This window comes from Bidens hawaiensis, unplaced genomic scaffold (genome assembly GCF_021521415.1).
Source record: "Bidens hawaiensis isolate Kalapana, Puna unplaced genomic scaffold, B.hawaiensis_p1.1 tig00038129_1, whole genome shotgun sequence".
In the NCBI taxonomy this organism is placed as follows: Eukaryota; Viridiplantae; Streptophyta; class Magnoliopsida; order Asterales; family Asteraceae; genus Bidens; species Bidens hawaiensis.
The window spans coordinates 112,870-134,263 of NW_027496683.1; the positions used below are offsets into that span (position 1 = coordinate 112,870).

At 36.4% G+C, this 21,394-nt stretch overlaps 1 pseudogene across 1 annotated transcript in view; it reads left to right on the forward strand.

Annotated features, from left to right (window-relative positions):
- The first annotated feature begins 12,951 nt into the window (after positions 1-12,951).
- The window catches only part of LOC143590055 (clavaminate synthase-like protein At3g21360), a 49,263-nt pseudogene continuing 40,820 nt past the window's right edge, over positions 12,952-21,394 (forward strand). The window contains exons 1-2 of the transcript XR_013145398.1: positions 12,952-13,301; positions 13,891-14,286. The product of XR_013145398.1 is annotated as a clavaminate synthase-like protein At3g21360 (transcript). The remainder of the gene's footprint in view (positions 13,302-13,890; positions 14,287-21,394) is intronic.

The following is a 21,394-nucleotide window of genomic DNA, read 5'->3' on the forward strand; positions in this document are numbered from 1 at the left end:
GAGAAGTTCGAAATGAAACGCCGGTAATAACCAGCTAAGCCCAGAAAGGAACGGATCTCAGAAGGAGAGGATGGCGTAATCCAGTTCTTGATTGCTTCAATCTTGGATGGGTCGACATGAATACCCATCTTGTTTACAACATGACCAAGAAACTGTACTTCATCAGACCAGAATTCACACTTGGAAAGTTTAGCATAGAGCTGCTCGGTTCGAAGCTTCTGCAACACCAACCGAAGATGTTGCTCATGCTCGGCCTTGGTCTTAGAATACACCAGAACATCATCGATAAACACGATCACGAATTTATCCAAGAAAGGCCTACACACCCGATTCATTAGATCCATGAAAACGGCGGGTGCGTTGGTTAGACCGAAGGACATGACCAAGAATTCAAAATGGCCATAACGAGTTCGGAAAGCAGTCTTCGGAACATCTTCATCGCGGATACGCAACTGATGATAACCAGAACGGAGATCGATCTTCGAGAAACAAGAGGCACCTTGGAGTTGATCAAAAAGGTCGTCAATACGCGGTAAGGGATACCGGTTTTTAATGGTGAGTTTGTTCAACTCGCGGTAATCAATACACATGCGAAACGATCCATCTTTCTTTTTAACGAACAACACCGGAGCACCCCAGGGCGAAGAGCTAGGGCGAATGAATCCTTTAGCAATCAACTCTTGAAGTTGGCTTGCCAATTCTTGCATCTCAGCGGGTGCAAGACGATAAGGAGATTTAGCTACGGGGGAAGCACCAGGGACAAGATCAACACGAAACTCGACTTCACGAGCGGGAGGGATACCAGGAAGATCATCAGGAAAAACTTCAGGAAAATCACGCACAACAGGGATATCGCGAAGCTTCTTTTCTTCAGCAGGTTTAACCACATGGGCTAGAAATGCAACACACTTCTTCCGCATGAGTCTTTGGGCTTCGGCGCAAGACATAAGTTTAAGACTGCGGGAGGGTTTTTCGCCGTAAATATGAAGATCACCATTTTCTCGAGGTATGCGAATCAATTTCTTGGCGCAAATAACTTCGGCGCGATTATTCGAAAGCCAGTCCATACCAATAATAACATCAAAGCTTCCAAGAGGCATAGGGATGAGGTCAATCAGAAAATCGTTTTCGTTAAGGTTAAGCGTGCAATCTTTAATCACAGAGTTAATTAATATAGTTTCACCGTTAGCCAATTCAACTGAAAAATCCTCTTTTAAATCGCTGCGCGGTCGCGCAAGCTTCTGCTCGAAGGCGCGAGAGATAAAACTTCGATCGGCGCCAGTATCAAAAAGTATAGAAGCATAAAATCCGTTAAGCAAAAATGTACCATTAACTACTTCATTATTCGCTTGCGCTTGGTGCGCGGTTATGTTAAAAGCTCGTCCACGCGTCACTTGGTTTGAAATCTGGTTTACCGGATTCGCTTGTGTAATCTGAACTTGTAGTCTCGGGCACGCGTTCCGGAAATGACTGGGATCACCGCAGTTATAGCACGACCTGGGTCGTGGGCTTTGGTAGGTTGGTTGTGGGTTCTGCGGGTAGACTGGTGGTGTTGGCGCAATTGGATTGGCGAGAGGGACTCTACAGTTTTCTACAAGGTGACCAGTGCGGCCACATCGGGTACAAAGTCGACACGGGGTCTGGGTTGGGTGGTGAAATCTACAGGTTGGGCAAAAGGGATGGTTTCCTGTGTAAGGTTTCTTAGGAGGCGGGGCAGGGAGTGCGGGAGTGGTTATGGCATAGTTGTGGCCTATAGGAGGTGTTGGGTAGGCTGACAGAGGTTGAGGGGCGTATGCTAGAGGCTGGTAAGCGGGTTGCTGGACTATGGGCGGGTTGGTAAGCGCGTAAGCTTGTCTGCGCCTACGTTTCTGGTTATGGTTTGAGGGTTCAGGTTTGGTTTCTGCGGGTTCAGGGGCAGTTTTGGTGGGTTTGGTCTTCTCAGATCCCCGCAGGAACAGGGTTCCTGCTCTGACATGGTTGTCGCTGAGCACAGCGGCCAACTCGATGGCGTCAGAGAGGGTAACTGGGTTTCTGGCCCATACAGAATCTTGAATTTCCATGGGGAGACCCCCAAGGAATTTCTCTATGGCTCGGCGGGAAGGGGTAACAAGGTGAGGGACAAGCAAACTTAGTTCGTGGAAGCGCGTCGCGTACTCTCGCGCTTCACCACTGTACTGCTTAAGATTCCAAAATTCCTCCTCCAGGCGCTTAACTTCGTTGGGAGGGCAGAATTCTCGCGTAAGAATTTCCTTGAATTCCTCCCATGTCATGCTAGAAGCAGCCTCTGCGCCACGCGCATGAGCTACTCCATTCCACCATGTAAGCGCTCTGGATTCCAGGACACTGGAAGCATACAGGGTTCGTCTGTCTGAGGGGCATTGGGTGTGGAGGAAAGTGTTTTCTATTTTCTCAAGCCACTGGAGCATCACAGTGGCTCCTTCAAGACCTGTGAACTTTGGAGGGTTACCCGCGTTAAAGGATTTAATGTTATAACTCGAGGTGTTGGTATTGTTTTGGCTCAAAGCTTGGGCTATTGCGGCGGCCATTTCCTGGGAACGTTGCTGTCTACGCATGCGCGAGGCTTCTCTTCTCTGAAATCGGCGAGATAGCGGAGGCATTCTATAAAAGTTTTAATTTTAGTTAATATCTTGGTTTTATCGCAAAGCATAACTTTATAAAGCTTGGTTTCACGGAGTTAGATGCTATCAAAAGTTAAAGTAAAATAAATGACCCAAAATGCAGACTTAATAAAGGTAACAAATTCGAATCAGAAATCGACAATTCATGTATCACCATGACTTTCCGAATTCCCAATTTAAAATATACGAGTAAACGAGTATTGGAGATTGACGATTCATGTATCACCATGACTTTCCAATCTTCAATATAAAATATACAAGAAAATGAGTATTGGAGGTTGACAATTCATGTATCACCATGACTTTTCAAGTCTCCAACCTCAGAACATAATCGTAAATGGAAATTGAAAATCAACTATTCATGTATCACCATGACTTTTCGGATTTTCAATCCCAACAAACGAATATGTAAGAAAAATCAATAAAAATCGAAATTCAACAAAAATCGAAATATCGCGAAATAGAACATAAAATCATATACTGCGCAAGTGCGAGCATATTCATAAATAACGAGTAATTAACAATAAGCGCGCAAACATGAGATTTCTCTCATGCGCGAGAAGGGACTCTTAGGTATTCTAGGCCGTTACGTCTAACCACCTATCCTAAAGTCAACGAGCTCTGATACCAATCTGTAACACCCCGACCAAAGGCGGATTATACATCGGGGCGCCACATATTGCTTCATTACTCGCGACACTATTGGTGTCAATATTTATTAATACACATTTTATCGCGCACGCGCAGCGGGGAAAATAAAGAACATAAATCAAACATAAATCAATATATTATAAATTATAACATTCAAACAACATTAACTTGTCTTGATACATTTTAATTCTAGGTCCAAAAGTAAAAACGTCCTACGTGTCCACAAGCTCCAAAACAGCTACTGCAAACCTGAACATGTGTTAAAATAAACGTCAAACACTTGCGTGTTGGTGAGAAATCAAGTTTAATACAATACATAGATAATAATAAATCTGCGCGCAACATGTGTATGTCTGGTTTTCAACAAGGGTGTAATCTGATCGGGACCAACTCTAAGAGACAAGACTGCCAGTGCTCACAATTGAGCTCACAAACAAGACTAACTGTGCATGTGTATACAAAAGAGAAAATCATAAACGATAGTTCTCCCGTGTTCATCTAATGGTACCATGAAAACTGCGGAATAGACCGTCAATACGGTTAATGATCCACACATACAAATAAACAGCCAAGTCTACGTCCTCAACACATGGGATACTGCGCGACTAAAGTTCATAAACAGTTTAAGACTCAAGTTTTGTATGAACACATGAACATCCCAAAGCATTTAAAATAAAAAGGGATTAGATACGAGATAACTCACTTGATAAACGATGCGGTGTAAGATAAAGCAAGAACCAACTTTAAACAAGCACAAGTTAACCTATAAATAAGATTATTGTTTTAATGATCTGTTTTAAGTCTTGATTATAAGTTAGCATAATTAATAAGTAAATTATTATATATAATATATATATTACCGGAAAAGCAGGGAGGAACAAGGAGGAAGACGGCAGGACAACGGCAGAGAGCAAAAAGGGAGGAAGAGATAATAAGAGAGATTAAGTGTTTTGTGTGTGAAGTGTTAGGAAAATATTATTATTACTTATAGAGAAACCCTAGGAGACATAAACCCTAGAAAAAGGGGAAAAGATCTCAAAAAGTAAAAGAAAAGATATCAACGGTAAAAAGTTCTGAAAAGTAAAGATATCAAAAGATATGGCAGCTGCAGGGGGCAAGATAAAGCTGACAGGGAACAGTAAAAAGCATGGGCGGATCAGATAAAGGTACTGGTCAAGCATGGCAAAAGCAGATCTCAAAAGATTGTGTCAGTCACTTTATCTGTCAACCAATGGGGTTGGCGCGCATGCTGCGCCGAAAGTAACTATTCAGACATTAGATGGGTTAGGTCAACGGCTCAAAAGATAAGACAACACAAAAGCAAACGGCTAGATTTAAACAGAAGATACAAGGGTTAAGCGCGGGAAGGCTGAGTGCGCGAGCGCGAAGGCTGGCACAACAATCCTTAGCGCACTGCGGGAAGAATCACATCCTTAGCGTGCTGCGTGAACTAGAATTCTAAGCGCATCGCGGGAAGAACATACATTCTTAGCGCATTGCGGGAAGAACATGCATTCTTAGCGCGCTGCGAGAAGAGTTCTCTTCACGCATCGCAGGAACAAGATGTCTTCACGCAGGCTTCCATGTAAGGAGTCTGGCGCGTGGAGCTGCAGACATCCTTAGGCGGAAAGAACCAAAGGACAAGCATAGAGTTGAGGGAAACAAGGCTTAAGGGCGGGACGGCGACAAGAGGGAAAAGAAGGCGGAATGAGAGAAGGAAGAGGGAGGGGACGGCGGAAAGAAAGAGAGAGAAAGAGGCGGGAAGGAAATATATATATTTTTATTATTAAAAGTAAAATATAAGTATAAATAAATATTAAATCATAAAAGAGAGAGATCGGGTCAGAGAAACGGGCACCTGGGTCGGGTCGGATCGGGGCAGATGTCACACGCTGCCCCCGGACCCCTGTTAGTTTAGGGTTATAATTAAACTATAAATATGATATGGATAGTGATAGTAATTAATACGCGCAATTGTTATATAGTAAGTTGTGCGTAGCTAAAGAAAGGAATAACCATTAACGGTGAACGTAACCGAGCTCAGATGAGTTTCTAGCCCCGTTCCTTGTTATGTTTTCGGGGCTGTGTGCATACTTGATGTGATTAGTTAATACACTTACCTTAAGTGGTAAGTGTATGTCTTATATGATTTATGTATGAATGAATGCTTGATGATGCATGAACGATCTTCGGTTATTGCCTGTACCGTCAAGTGATAGTTTAAAGATATGATTGATATATATATATATATATAGGGGTGGGTTATAATAAAAAGAAATAGTTTCCTAGGAATAGTAAGAATAAATCTAAGCCCCTGGATCTATGATCTAGTGGTTGAGATTGATGGTTTATAAACTACCAAATAGTTTCCTATGATCTAGGATTTAGGCTACATAGTTTCCTAACTTTAAATATTATGTCATTCATTCTCTTCCTACAAAACTATGTCTTTTTATTTTAACCCTTTTCTACATATATATATATATATGATGTATGAACGTATGGAAGTTATAATTATGAATGTATAGAAAGGTATAGAAGGTATAGTTAGAAAAGGGAACCAACCCTAATAATATCGCGAATTTAGGGAACCGAACTTAATAATGTCGGCGAATGTAGGGAACCGACCCTAAGAATGTCGGCGAATGTAGGAAATCGATCCTAATAATGTCGAAGGATGTAGGGAACCAACCCTAATAATGTCGGCGAATGTAGGGAACTGACCCTAATAATGTCGACGAACATAGGGAACCGACCCTAATAATATCGGCGAATGTAGGGGACCGACCCTAATAATATCGGCGAAGGTTATAGGGCGGAATGCTCTTTAAAACATTTGTGTATGAATGAAAGTATGTATGTAAGTATGAAAGAAATAATGAAAGCACGTATGTATGTATGTATGTATGTATGTATGTATGTATGTATGTATGCATGTATGTATGTAAGTACGTAATTAAATATGAAAGTTTGTACCATCAGGTGTATATGTAAGTATGTGAATGTATTGCATGACGTATGATTAACTAGAACTCACTCAGCGTAGCTGACTTTTAGTATGCACGCAGGTTAACAGACTGAGACAGCTGGTTTGAGTGGGACACATGGCAGTATTGGAAGAAACTGACATCTGAAAATCTGTTATGATGTTTGATATTATATGTTATGTTATGTTTTTAAAATACAAGTTGTGGATGTTTGTACTGAATGGTTTATTATTATTATTATTATTATTATTATTATTATTATTATTATTATTATTATGCGAAGGTTTTAATTAACTCAGATATTTAGAACTGTGTTTATGAGTAAATTCAACGTCCAAAGTAGTGCACCGGGATCGGGGCCTTACAATCGATGAATATAATAGCCATTCGTTATGAAATTAATGGAAACCGAAACCACTTGTTAGGAATTCAATTGAAACTGGAATCAATTGAATACACATTCATGCCCTAATCAAGTGCCAATGGGATTGTAACAGACGACGGTTCATAAATCAGTTTAATAGCCTTGATTCGCTGCTTGAAGATGAAATTAATTGGGGACGTTAGGGCATTCATTAGGGCTATGGGAGGGATAACGGAAAATTGAAGATGGAAATTAATATAACGGCGTCTCCTTAGCGGCGTCTTAGTTTTAACAAATTACCATTTTGTCCATTTAAAATGTTTTATATGTAATATAGATATTGATATATAGATAATATCTTTAAAAAAATCAAATATTATTTTTTAGTATAATATTATATAGGATTTTCATATCAAATATTTGATGAGATTAATTTTTAATTTAATGAGATGTTATTACTCGTTTAAGAGTTATCTGGGATTGATAAGACTCAAACTCGTGAATTCGGGTCAAATTCATGAGAAACCTTCATTTACAAATAAAGCAATCCGGTGGATTGAAAGAATGTAGGAAGCAACCAGAGAAATTTTAAAGGTTTCATATATATATATATATATATGATTAGGATCATGTGAGAACTATTTTAAAATTGAGAACTTTGAGAACCATTATAGACCACAAAAACACTCTTTTTAACAAAAAAAATAAAATAAAAAATTATAAAACAAAAAAAAGCTCGAAAATAAAAAAAGTAAAAAAACCAAAAAAAATTATTTTTCATCCCGGTTTTATATAAAAATAAAAAAAATTGAAAAAAAATATCGGTTTAACAAAATTATACACATTTGTATAATACTTATTTTTTAAATTTTATACATATTTTTATACACACATGTACAATTTAATGTATATGATAATGTACATATGTGTACATTACGTAACTAGAGATTAAATGAAATTATACACATGTGTATAATACGAATTATTTTTTAATTTTTTAAATTTTTTTTTATAAAACTGGAATGAAATATAAGAATTTTGGTTTTTTTACTTTTTTAAAATTTTTGTTATTTTTTGTTTTATGATTTTTTTTATATTTTTTAGGGGTTTCTTTAGCGGTCCAAAATGGTTTTCAAAGTTCTCAATTTTTAAGTGGTTCTCTTAGGATCCTTACCCTATATGATCAGGATAATGAGAGAACTTTTTTGAAATTGAGAACTATGAGAACCATTTTGAACCACAAAAAACCCAAAAATAAAAAAAAAATCATAAAATAAAAAAAAAACACAAAAATCAAAAAAGTAAAAAAACCAAAATTTTTATTTTATCATCCCGGTTTCATAAAAAAAACTCGGTTTAGCTTAATTATATAAACATATGTATAATATATACATATATGTACATTTACATGTTTTTTTTGTACACATGTGTATAATTTAAGATAAATGATACTGTACATATGTGTATATTACGTAACTAGAGATTATATAAAATTATACATTTGTGTATAATACGACGTTTTTTTTATTTTTTTAATGAAATCAGAATGAAATATAAAAATTTTGGTTTTTTTACCTTTTTAAAATTTTTATTATTTTTTGTTTTATGATTTTTTAAAATATTTTTTTAAAGGTGTTTTTAGTGGTCTAAAATGGTTCTCAAAGTTCTCAATTTGCAAAGGGGTTCTCTTTGGATCCTTACCCTATATATATATATATATAGGGGTGAGATCTAGAGATAACTCCTCTTAAAGAGAGAACTAGTAAAGAATTATTTTTAACTATTTAAAAAAAATATTTTGTGATTTTTTTTCTTTCCTCATTCTAATAAGATGATATTGATACTAAAAAAAAAAAATTGTCGGTGTAGTACTGTAGTGCATATGTGCACTAATGCCTATTGCATATATACAATAGTGTTTTATTGCATATAATACAACACAATTGCATTATCCAATACACGCTATTGAATATATGCAAATACGACACTAATAATTGTATGCAAAACACATTATCGCATATATGTAATACAACACTAATGCACATATGCACTATATCGATTTTTTTAATTTTTGTATATAATATAACACTATTGCAAATAAACAATACAAACAACTATATATATGCTATTCAACACTATTTCAAATATCAAAATGCACACTATTGCACATATGCATTATAAAAAAAGACGGTGTATTGCATATATGCATTACTCGTTATTTTTTTTTAATTTTTATTTGTGGTGAAGAATAACAACATATAAAAAGGATGAAAGAAAAAAAATTTTAAAATATTTTTTTTAATTAAATTAAAAATACTTCATTATTAGTTCTCTAGTTCTCTCCATAAAATGGAGTTCTCTCATGATCCTCTCCATATATAACATTCTTTTGTATTAAACGGGCTGATAGGAAAAATAATTGCACTTGTTTAACAACGGTTATCGACATCATTGATACCGATACTAAAATATTCGTTTCGTTATTGGCACTCGTAATTATTTACTCATCCATATTTCTGATTGTCTACTATTGATTGTATTTTATATCTTGTTATATTAGGGTACAATAATTATGTTAGGAAGTTCTTGTAATCTTGTGATTTTGTAAATAGTTATCGTTAGCCAAAAGTATTACACAAGCTTTTACTATCGATAACGCCGATTTGTTACGTACGTTTGTACTTCACATTTTGCTCAAAGTGATAAATTTGGACATGAAGCTTTTGAACTAAACTCTTTACTAAGAGCATCCAGAATGGGGTGCAATACCCTAGGTTTGAATGATGTGTCAAGAAAAGAAAACAAGTGTAGACTTAATTTGTTGTTGTGGGAGTAAAATTTGATTGGTGAAGTTTGTTTATGCAAACTTGCAACAAACAAGAGTTGGTGGGTCCATTTTTGCACCCTCTCACATGGACATATACATATATATTATATATATGGTTTTAATAATATTTTAATAAGATTTGTAAAGGTATGTTGTTGTGGCAGAAAGTTGGTGTTTTTGTAAAAAGTTTAGAATTTGATGTGACGTTAATGTGTCGTTTTGTGAAGGTTTGTTGATGTGAATGCTCTAACCACTTTCTAATGAATTCAAGACATAACTTTTTACTTAAAATATGAATAGTAAAATACAATACCACACATTAAAAGAAGTTCGGTACAATTCACTGCAGCTTGGTTCACATGTTCCGTGCGGTTCATTTTGAAACAATGCACAACTAAAACCAACAATAATTTTCGGTTCAGAAAGAAGAAAAAAACAACTTTTGATTTTAACCATAGTTTTCACACTTTTTAGACAAAAGTCATTTCGTATTTTATCATCGCTTTTCTAAAAAAATCTGAATTTATGTCCAAAATCTATTACACTATTTTCCTGAGTTTCATTTAGCAAGAGAAAAGAAAGGAAAAAAATTATATAGGAGAGAAAAGAAAGGAAAAGATGTGATTGCATTTTGTGTTATCGAGTTTAATGAAAAGGAAAAAAAAAATTACACGCTTTATGTGTCCCTGAGATGGATGGAAAAAAAGAAGAAAATTATATTTTTACTATTATATCCTATAGAGAAATTAAAATAAAAGACATTCCAACATTTCAAAAAAATGATAGTTTTTTTTCACGATATTTAAACATATAAAAGATGAAATTATAAGTGTTCAAAACTTCATCAACTATGCCTATGAATATGATATATAGCTTATTGTGGATTTGTTCTTACGCCACTTGTTATAGCTTATTATTTACTTAACATGATATGTGTTTACAAACATACCATCACTATACCACATATTTATCCAAACTTCAAATATTAATAAATGTAAGTGCAATTTGTATGAACACGCTCTTTGCCACACAAAGTATAGGCATTATAAACAAAAAAAGAAAAGCCAAATATGATCAAATATGTTTCCTACATACATACATAACCATAGCAATTGTTTTTAAAATCCATGGCCGGCTCTTGGGGTGTGTAAAGCGGGTGACCGGCCGGGGCACGTTTTCTTTGAGGGCACTAAATTTTTAAAAATTTCCGATGTTATATATGTAAAATACCCGAATGTTTATAATTATTATCTTTATATTACTCAAACACCTTTTAGACCCCGTTTTTTTTGGATTAACCAAAGACTTATAGACCCACTAAAATTTGAAATATGTCAAGTACTTTTAATTAATCAATATAATTTAAATAAATAGAAGAAACAAATAGGCGTGATAATAGCAAAATCGACTTCGAAGACCAGCAGCCACGTCGACTTCGAATATCAGCAGTCACGGTAGCATTTGAAAATATTAGTTTTTCAAAATTATAGTTATTGAAATCCTATTTTCGACCCAAAATGCCTCAAGAAATACTTAGCGGGTTGGCGATAAAAGTTATTAAGAACGGAACATTAGAGAGCATAAACTGCGAAGAGTTAATTCACCAATTTGCTATAAAAATGTTATGAGAGCTTCACAAATACTCAATTAGCTATTAATCTATTAAGTGTGTCATAAACTCATTATAATACCATGAAATTTTTATGTTAATCGCTATAAATTTAATAGGCGTATAAAAATGTGTTTACATTACTTAGTATGTTAAGGTTTAAGGGCATATTTTTTTCGGCTCCACGTGAATTTTCGCAGCCGGCCCTGTTAAAATCCATATCTAAAACTACCAACATCGTTTATTCGGTCGGTAAAACCCGAAAGATGATAAAACCCGAGTGTTGTCGGTCTAGGGGCTATGTGGTGGTGAGTTGGTAAAACCCGGGTGTTGTCATTCCCGTGCATTGTATTAGCGGTTTGACGCGATTTCGATCGGTTATAGTTACGTTCCTTAAATAGCAGAACTATAACAAAAAGGTTGAAAAAACCCATATTTTGGTAAAACCCAGACGGTGTCGACCGGAGATGCGGTGATAAATCAATGCGAATAAACGTTTAATACCTAAATTAAATTTGAGCATTTAATAGCTGAAACCTCTCTTAAAGATGAACATTTTAAGAATTTTTTTCTAAATATTAATATCTTGTAGTATAGTAGTATGAAACTCTTACAAAACAAAATGGAGCCTTTATATTATAAAATAAATAAAGTGACTAAGTTATAATTTTCACACATTAATTAAAAGAATAAAAATAAACCATTAATAAAAAAACTCAAAATTTTATTATATCAATTTTTGATGCTCGAGTCACCTTTTCATTTTAACACTCCAGCTTTTTAGCTTCTTTTATTTTACACTTAACTATAATTTTATGAAAGGTGTGTTTGTATTAGGGATGAGATTGAGATTTTATCGGTACCGACCGGTTCGGGTCCAGAAAATTCCAGTCTCAAAAATCGTGAATTTTTAGTACCGGTATCAAAATATTTGGTTCGGTACCGGTACGGGACCGGGATTGAAAGTAAAAGTTCGGGAAATACCGGTCCCGTATCGGTGCCGAAACTCTAAATCTTGGTACCGATTTGACACCGACGATACCAAATCGGAACCGATTTCGATACCGGTACTTGTTCGGTACCGGTACCAACCGATTTTGCTCATCCGTAATTTGTATATGCTTTATGAACGTTTTGTATCTTCCAACAACGTTGTTAATTGTTATTTATGGATGCATGAGTTGTTTTAAATATTAATATACTAGCTTTTATTCTATGTATTGTGAGGTTGTTTTTCATTTTTTTTATAGTATAAATATATAATTTTTAGATTTTAATTATATTTATTGTAAGAAATTAAATAATACACTTAGAATTTGATGATAAAATAGTTTTACAAATAAATGAGATGTTACAACCCGGTTTAAAAGTTATCTGAGTTTGGTGGACCATGACCCGTTTATTTTGTATACTATAATATTGTTTTTAAGTATAAATAATATATTTTTTTAAATCGTTTATTAATTTTTAGCGTATTCTTACTTTGCATGATTTTCACATCAAATATTTGGTGATATTAATTTTTAATTTAATGAGATGGTATAATCTGTTTAAGGGCTATTTGGGTTTAATGAGACCCATATCCGTAAATCCGAGTCAAATGCATAAGACCCATCTATTTACAAATAAAATAGTGGCTTGAGAGAACGTAGAAATTAACCGGAGATATTTGTAAGGTTTCGTTTGTATATAGTGTTTGTCTCCACTCTCTTAGTAGGACCCAAATGAAAAACAGGGCAGGCTTGCAGACTACCCACTCACACAATTTCATTTTTTTCCAATTTTGTGTGCGGCAACTACCATTATTATTATTTTATACTAGAATAAATTATTGTCAATAGTAATATAAAATTCTAAAAAAACAAGCCAATTATATGGCCACGCAAAAATCCTTCCTAGAGGTTGATCTACCTGAGCAAAAACCTCAGGACGACGGAGTTCTATTCCCGGCGGTATATCCCCAGAGAAGACAGCTTTCGAAGATGCGATCAGAGCTCATAACCCATGGTTGGAGTCTCTTCTCCTCAAAAGGGGTGCTATTCTCTTCCGAGGTTTCCCGGTTATATCTCCTTCCGACTTCAACTGCGTGGTTGAAGCTTTCGGCTTCCCGGAATTGAGTTACTCTGGCGGTGTAGCCCCTCGAACGCAGGTCGTTGGCCGCGTTTACACCGCAAACGAAAGCCCCCTCGATAAGGAAATTCCTTTTCATCACGAGATGGCTTATGTAAGTTCCATGGCGCTCTCTCTCTCTCTATATATATATGAACAAATCAATATTCCTGCTAGTTTATCATTAACAAATCTCTCGTATATATCTGTATATAGAGGTTTATGTAACCCTATTAGTAATTTCAGACTCCAAGTCACAATTCAGTGAACTTGAGGGATCAATAATGACAAGTAGGTCATAGTTGGTTACTTGGTTATGTTTTCTAGTTACGTTATGTTTTCTAATTGTATCGTAATTATAATTGGTAATGTCTTGGCTAGCAAGTTAGGTTAGTCTATATAAACCAAGTTATGGTTAGACATTATAAATTGGGGTGTAAAGTGTAACCGAGTTAAAGGTTCATCTAGAGACTCACACGAGATGTAGCCGAGTTAGGGTTCATCTAGATGTAACCGAGTTAGGGTTCATCAAGAGTTAAACCGAGTTAGGGTTTGAGTGTTGTAATCAGTTTTTTGAATTATATTTTCTGATTAATATAAACGAGAGTTAGTCGTTTAATTCATGTTTGATTATCGATCTGGGACTTGATTATCAACACAGTCATTATTATGTGTTTATCTGTAACTAAACTTGCGTTTAACAGCTTCCGAATCCCCCCACCAAGTTATTTTTCTTTTGCGAAGAAGAACCAAGAATTGGTGGAGAAACTCCGATAGTTTTGAGTCATATCGTATATGAAAAGATGAAAGAGAAACACCCGGATTTCATCGCGAAAATGGAGGAACATGGATTGAAGTATATCAAAATAGCAGGCGATGATGACAATTCAACATCCTACACCGGAACTGGTTGGAAATCGGCATACAAGACCGATGACAAAAATATTGCAGAGGAAAGGGCGGCGAAGCAGGGGACAAAGCTGGAATGGATGGAGAATTTTGTAAGAATAGTTTTAGGTCCGTTGCCAGCGATTAGAGTGGACGAGGTGAGTAGTCGGAAAACATGGTTCAATAGTCTTGCGGTTAGTTATTGTGGGCCAGCAACTGAGAAAATTGGCAATCAGACTGTTATGGGATTATATATATTAGAAGGTCGTGAAGACTTCTAATCAAGGTACCTCGTTCCTTTAATCGGGTTTATAAAATTAATTTAAAGGTTGTTTCTTCGGTATGCTTACAAGTCAATTTGCATAATGTTGCATGGATATGGCACGCTCGATTGGGGCATTTGAATTTCGATGCCCTTCGGGATCTCTCGAAACTCGCGGATGGAGTGCCAAGAATCGAACACCTGATGCAAATTTGTGATTCATGTATGCTAGGCAAACAAACAAGATAGGATATCCCGAAAGAATCTAATTATTGTGCAAAGGTACCGCTCGAGCTCGTTTATGCCGATATTTGTGGCGCGATTACTCCCGAAACACATGGTGGCAACCGATACTTTTTGCTTGTTGTTGATGACTACACCCGCTATATGTGGGTTTTCACGATAAAGACGAAAGACCAAGTTGCGGGCTTACTCATAGATTTCGTGAAAAGGGAGGAAAACGAAACGGGCAAGAAACTCAAAACCATACGCACCGACAATGGGGGTGAGTTTACATCCCATGTGTTGGAAGATTACTTTTCAAGTATAGGTGTGGCACATCAGTTTACGGCTCCGTACACCCCACATCAAAACGGAGTGATTGAAAGAAGAAACCGAACCATACTTGGTACGACTCGAAGTTTGTTAAAGGCGATGTCACTACCACAAGAGCTATGGAGAGAAGCGGTTCATCACTCGGTTTATTTACTAAACCGGTCACCAAAAAAATCGTTGGAGGATTCGACTCCATACGAGTGTTTAAAAGGAAGGAAACTGAACCTTTCACACGTTAAAGTGTTCAGATGCATGGGGTATGTCAAAGTCCTTGGTACCGGTCAAAAGAAATTGCACGACCGAAGCATTGTGATGATTCACTTAGGTACTCAACCTGGAACAAAAGCCTACCGTATGTTTGATCCGATCAAAAGACGAGTACACGTTACGCGGGATGTCAAGTGTCACACCCCAACCTACGGCGGAAATGCCGGGGCGAACTTATTGCTCACAGCTTTTCAAAGGTTACTATCATGCACAATATAAGTTTCAATATCTATTTAATTATTTCAAACAAATATTCATGTACATCAAAGTTATAAATAAACAATTACATTAAACATTCAAAATTAAGTTCTTGTATCTTTTCTCTAACATGCATCCTAAGTTGCTTCAAACAATCTTGATAATCACGTCACACAATAACCTGCATATGCGTTGAAAATAATATAGTTTGTCAAAACAAGGTTGAGTGAGCAATACACAAGTTTAAATGTACATATAGTATATAACAAAAATATGTAGTTGCAACAAGTCATATGAGAATAATAAATTAACCAAATGAGCAAGTATAACTGAGATGTCGAGAAGCACAAAGGCTAACGATTGGCGTATGATCATACTAGACTGAGATTATGTTGGACCTCTCCGAATGCGAAAGCATACAAAGCAAATAAGCACATAAACAAGTAAGGTATAAGTTGTTAACACATAAGACAAAGTTGCAGTTTTAAGTATAAGTATATATGAGAAATATATTTACGCATATGTCCCCAAAACGTGGAAAATAAGTAAAAAGGGGAATGTGGTACTCACCTCGATAGGCGAACAACGGTGATTGAGATAATAAGAGTGCGGAAAATCAAGCGTTGACGATAAAGCCTATAAAGTAAAATAGAATACGAATATGCTAAGTTAACAAACTAGATCAAATACGAAAGCTCGATAATTAAGTTAATATATATTCTTTTTTAATCATAATATATATATAAAGATATTGTATACAAAATCATTAGTTTATTTAAATAAAAGTAAAACACATCTTAAGATATTGTTAGTTTTATAAAGTATATAAAATATAAAAGTAAAATACATCTAAAAAAATATTATTAGTTTGTCAATTTAAATTATATAAATATATTTATATATATATAATTTACTTGTTTACATATATTTATATATCAAAATATTAGTTTTTATGTTATTATATATATAACCATATATGCTTACTTATGCATATCTACACGAACGTAAACGAGAGAAAACAAGTATCATAAAGTCGGTTTTCAATAAAATAGTTTTATTTGATTATTAATATTAATAATATACTTAATTAAGGTTTTAGAAAGGAATAATAACAAAAATCAATAAAGATTTGGGGTGGCAGGGGATCAAACCCACGACCTGCCCCCCATGACTCAAGTGAACTACCCAGCTAGGCTAACCAGCATCGCATATATAAACCATAACCAAAACTTAATAAACAGAACATATTGAACAAAGTTGAACATGAACCCTAATTTTTGAAACTGGGAAATCGGGTTTAGGTACGACTGATTAAGTTTAGGGCTTTTAATTCCCATTTAAATCCGACCAAAACCATATAATAATATTACCTTAACGCGTTATAATTGAAGGTGAACGAGATCCCACAGTTTCCGGCCACAAATGCTTACGAGCGGGCTAGAAAACGGCAAATTTAATATAATTAAGTTTAGGGCTAATGAAGGCGACGACTTAAGGAAGCTAGGTGTGAGTTTAACTGTAAAATTATCATCGTTTATATAGAAAACGAGATTAGGGTTTATAACGTGGATAATAAGCTACGGCCCAAGTTCTAGAACCTTCTAAACTTAATTGAATGAGGGATTATGGCCGGCTAGATGCGAATTAGGGTTTAGGAACACCTAATTAGGCGTTGGTTGATGGATTTGGGCTCAAGAACAAGTTAGGGTTGATAATTAAATCAATTTGGGTTCGGGTTGGGTTTGGATCCAAATATAAACGGGTTAGATGAATAAAATGGATAATAATATACCATACAATTATTAATAAATAACGATTAAGTAATAAACATGCACTAACTTTATTGATCAAAATAATCCGAATAACAAAACGGGTCAGGTTCTAGTTCGTAAATCAAAATGAGAAAAACCGGGTTATTACATCAAGTTTGACGAGTGTAAAAGGTACGGTGGGCCGATATTGACAAACAAGAGGACGAAAAGGGTCCTGAATGGACCGAGTTTATTGTTAGGTGCGATATTGAACCCGAATCGGAGCAGGTGACATCCGGGCTTGACACTGGGTCCGTAGACCGTCATGATACCGGTGAGTTGGTTCGTATTAGAAACGGAAGTGAGTCGTCAAATTCAGAAGGTGGCAGCCCACCCGTAAGCCCGACTAGGCACGACACTAGCCTAAACGAAGAACCGTTACAAGTAATTCAACCGCGTCGAACTACTCGAAAGACGATTTTACCCAAGAAATTTAGCGACTTTCTGGTTGAAGGTATACCGACACCCGCCGAGCAAGACCCGACAACCGACGAGGTAAATCTCCTATTATTCGATGATGAAGCGGCAAATTTTCGTGAAGCGAATAACGAAAAACATTGGAGAAAAGCAATGGAAGCGGAGATCGAGTCGATAGAAGGAAACATGACATGGCGGTTAGTCGAAGCACCACCCAAAGTAAAACCGATAGGTTTAAAGTGGGTCTATAAAATCAAAAGAGATGAAGCCGGGAAAATAACCAAGTACAAGGCCCGACTCGTAGCTGAGGGGTATGTTCAGAAATATGGGATCGATTTCGAAGAGGTTTTCGCACCAGTGGCGAGAATCGAAACCGTTCGACTTTTACTCGCGTTAGCAGCAAACCGAGGTTGGGAAGTTCATCACTTGGATGTAAAATCCGCGTTTCTTCATGGTGATTTAAAAGAAGAGGTGTATGTGTTTCAACCGGATGGGTTCGTTAAGAAAGGTGAAGAAAGAAAAGTGTACAAGTTGGCTAAAGCGTTATATGGTCTACGCCAAGCTCCAAGGGCGTGGAATACTAAACTAGACGGGTCGTTAAAAGAACTCGGTTTCACTCGATGTAAACAAGAACAAGCGGTTTACAAACGGTGTTCCAGTCAAAGGCTACTACTCGTTGGAGTTTACGTTGATGATTTGATAGTCACGTGTACAAGTGTGCAAGAAATTTCAAATTTCAAAAGACAAATGGAGTCAAGGTTCGAGATGAGAGACCTCGGGTTGTTGCATTACTATCTCGGGATCGAAGTGAAGCAAAGCGATCGTGGGATAACGTTAAAGCAAAGTGGTTATGCAACGAAGATCCTAAAAGAAGCAAGTCTTTGGGAATGTAACTCGACTCAATTTCCTATGGAACCGGGCTTAAAGTTGTCAAAGGAAGATGAAAATTCGAAGGTAGATCCGACTGGTTATAGAAAGATAATCGGAAGCTTGCGGTATTTAACTCATACGAGACCCGATTTGAGCTACTCGGTTGGTTATGCGAGTCGATTCATGCAATCACCAACTTAAGCTCATGCTCAAGCAGTTAAATATATTCTCCGATATCTAAGAGGTACACTAGACTTTGGTATTACTTACTCGAGAGGCGGAAACAGTATGTTGCACGGGTATAGTGATAGTAGTCGTGCGGTGGATATGGATGATGGTCGGAGTACATCAGGTTTGATTTTCTACTATGGTACATCACCGATATCATGAGTTTCTCAAAAACAAAGAACGGTGGCGTTATCATCATGTGAGGCTGAATTTATGGCAACTACATCGGCTGCATGTCAAGCAAATCAAGGTGGAGCATGTCAGTGGAGATTTACAAAGAGCAGACATCCTTACAAAAGCGTTGCCACGGTTGAAGTTTAACGAGATGCGAAGCTTCATCGGTGTCACAAGATTAGGGGGTGATTGTTAGTGTAATCTTGCGTAAGTGCGGGGACCTAGTTGTCGTACTTACAAACCTAGGGGGTTTTTGAGTTAGTTTTTCTCCTATTCTTGTCTAACAAGTAATTGTATAGTTATAAATAAGGGTTATTTGTAATCCAGTAATCACAACAACTTATTAATCAATACAATAAAGGTTTAGACTTATTGTCTTCAGATAAAAATACAGATCCATTTGAAGCTAGCAAAGATGTGTATGGACAGGATCTTATGCCAATCTCAACATTCATATTTCTGAATTCTGATTTCCCCATAATTGAACGAAAATAATCATAACATGTGGGAGCACGCTGATTTTGCTAGTAATGAAAATATGAAATCATTGTTTTATACAAAATTTTGGCACATGATATATCGTGCATTAGATACTTGCAATTTGATTTATTGCAATACTTATGTATAATTCAGAGGAACATAGGCTGTTCCTATTTGTCTCCGAAAATTGGGGAAATACTCCCACTCAAGTTTATGTCATGCCTTAATTAGTACTTTATTATTGGATATTATTATATATATATATTTTTTTTGAAAATTGACTTTCATAAAAAACAAACACCACCAACGACTATCACCAAGACGGAGAAAGACGCCGAAAGCCAAATACCATAAACAACAATCACGTTACATCAAATAAACACCATCTTTTCCAATCCACTACCCCTATCTTAGATCTATTTTTGTACCAAAGAAAACCCAAAGATTTTATATCCGCAACCATTTCTACCACCTTAGTGTTCTTGCCCGAAAAAATCTTTTCATTCCTAGCCCGCCAAATCCTCCACCAAGTAATGATGACAATGCCATGAATAATCAATCTCTTGTTCTCCGTCGCACCACTAACCTTATGCACTTCCACCAGATCATTGACATGGAAAACAAAAGATCTAGGTATGTTGCACCATGAACCAATCGCATTCCAAACGGCCATAGAAATGAAACACCCGGTTAACAAGTGCTCGAGCGATTCCTCATTACTCTCACATAAAGCGCAACTATGATCATCACAATGCAAATGACGTCTAGCTAAAGCCTCCTTGGTTGGAAGAGAATCCAGAACGGCCCTCCACATGAAAATATTATATTTTTTCGGGACCCAATCGCTCCATTGAAAACCGAAACTCCCAGCATCCACAACGGACCGCACCATCCAACTTTTAATCGACGAAACCTCGAACTCTTTGCAGCTACCAACTGCCCAAGACCATGAATCTTCACGGTCAACCATCACCACCCCTTGAAGGAGATCTTCCAACTCTTGCTTCTCGATCACCTCCTGATGGGAGCAAGGAGCTCTAAGCCAATCCCACACAATGCGACGAGAGGATCCAGTGACCACCAACCGATCTGCTAACAAGACATTTTTATGTTTTTCTACCGCATATAAGGACGGATACTTGTCCATAATCGGCGCCGAACCCAACCACAAATCCATCCAAAACCGAACTTGGCGACCATTCCCAACCCCCACCCCCCCCCCCCCACTTAAGGGGTTGTACCCATTTTTTTAAGCTTAAAGAGTTGTAATTCTAGCTCAAGGGATTGTATCATTACTTCACATGCATATATAAAATACAAACTTTTTGGTTTTTTTTATATTATTTACGTTCAGTTAAATATTTGCACGTAAACACGCCGCAACATGCGTGTATGACTGAACGTTTCACATCTAATCTTCGTTAGGTTTAACGCTGTGTTCCCGAGTTTACTTAACTAAAGAATGGAAAGGAAAAGAAACCATTTCGATTCCATTCATTTTCTTTCTTACCCTTCATTTTCTTTTCCTTTCTTTTCCATCCTATTCCTTCCATTTTGGAAAGAAACAAGTTACTCTTCTTTCTCTCTATATTTCACTCTATTTCATTTCCTTTCTCTCCTTTAATGAAACTCTGAAACACACTATTATATGCTTTCCCTAAAAAAAATCTCAGGAACACCACCCTCTCTTTCTCCACCTTTCCTTTCCTTTCTATCATTAAGTTAAACTCTGGAACACAGAATAATAGTTTCGATGCAAAGCACTGGTCCACCCCTCAACAAACAGCTTGAATAAAACATTTTCACATTACTTTTTCATGGTTTTACGCCCCCCATCGCAACACGGGGGCTTAATACTAGTTGATATTAAAATTGATATTGATCCATTATTCCTTTGGGCTTGCATAAGTTACTATTATTAATTAGTTTGGGCAAGTCTCTATTTATTTAATTATTGGGTCAAGATTTGTATTTAAACATCATGTATTCAGTTTCGGCCGTAGGGTATCAAACCGAGCCAGTCATTATTATTATTTTTTTTATATGACGGAACGATGT